The sequence below is a fragment of the Aureococcus anophagefferens genome (assembly GCF_000186865.1).
Source record: "Aureococcus anophagefferens unplaced genomic scaffold AURANscaffold_46, whole genome shotgun sequence".
In the NCBI taxonomy this organism is placed as follows: Eukaryota; class Pelagophyceae; order Pelagomonadales; family Pelagomonadaceae; genus Aureococcus; species Aureococcus anophagefferens.
The window spans coordinates 190680-192000 of record NW_008705601.1 but is presented as its reverse complement, the minus strand read 5'-3'; positions in this window follow the sequence as shown (position 1 = coordinate 192000).

Genomic DNA, 1321 nt, shown 5'->3' with positions numbered 1-1321 from the left:
GTGCGGAGAGACTCGCGCTTGGGCCGTCACATTACACGGCCGTTGCGATCACGGACCGCCCCGGTATTTATCTCGAGTTCAATGCCGTGGTCAGCAGAATGGATACGCAGCTCTCCCCCCGCGCATATCCATCTGCGCGGATGTCAAAGGTGTGACATCATCCTAGTAGCGAAAGCATTCCACTTTTGGCAAACCCAAAACTCCACGCGTGACCCAGCAACCCTACACCCAACGCTAGCCCATCACCACAGGCGTGGTGTCCGATTTCGGCTCTGGCCAGATGAACCGCTACTAGCTAGGTCGAGCACGCCGTGTCCAGCGTGAGACAGGCGCCGTTCAGACCAAAGGTGAAAGAGACCAGCCCAGACGAGACATTGGCATGCGTAGGTGCATACTCGGAGTTTGAACTCACAACGCCCTCGACGGGTTGCGTGAGCATACCTACGTAGACTGCCACATCAATACCTGTAGATGACCTCGGTCGTAACTCCAGGCAAGTTCGCGAGCATTATAACAGTAGTAGATTCTAGGGGTCTTGGTTACAAACGAAGTGTTGCGACATCTTGAATGAGCGACCATCATCAACGAGGGCACCGACTAGCATAAATGAGCCGTAACTCGCAGAAACATTCTTGAAAAGCTAGGCAGCATCCCAGCGCGCGTAGGGAACATGGGCAGGAGTTGTCGTTGCAGTAAATTGAAGCTCACGCAAGCCTTCAATATCGTCAATCGCTGCTGGCATCTCAAAGCAACAGTAGTCGAGCCATATTGACGTCGAAGACCACAACGCCACGATTGTTTCTACATGGTGGCGGGGCGATGTTGAACGCAGCGAATGGCTTTATTTAGCCAAGAACTCTGCGATGCTCTAGAGCGTTGGGTAGTCGAAGACTAGCGTCGCGGGAAATTCAGTGGAGTACCGCTCGGAGACGGCTTGCACAAACTAGGTTCCAGCCAACGAGTCCAACCCAGCGGCCATGAGCGGCTCATCTGATGAGACCGCGGTGCCGAGGAGCTCTAGAGCAGACGCCACAAGAGCATAGATGATGTCCCCAACGTCCGTTTCTGACGAGGTCTTCGATTCTACAGGACTCTCTTCCTGGATCGACTTCACTACCCAGCGCTGAAGTCGTAGCGCGGTGGGGCTGTTGCCGAAGCTTGCGATATTGCCAATCTCAAGAGAATTGTCAAGCCACTCGGATGCGATTTTTCCTGCGAGTCCTATGAACGGGTTCGTGAGTTTTGCATGACGCGCCTAACAAAATCACGCTTCACAGAGGGCGGAGAGATGAGACCACTCGTGCACATTTTCTGCTGAAAG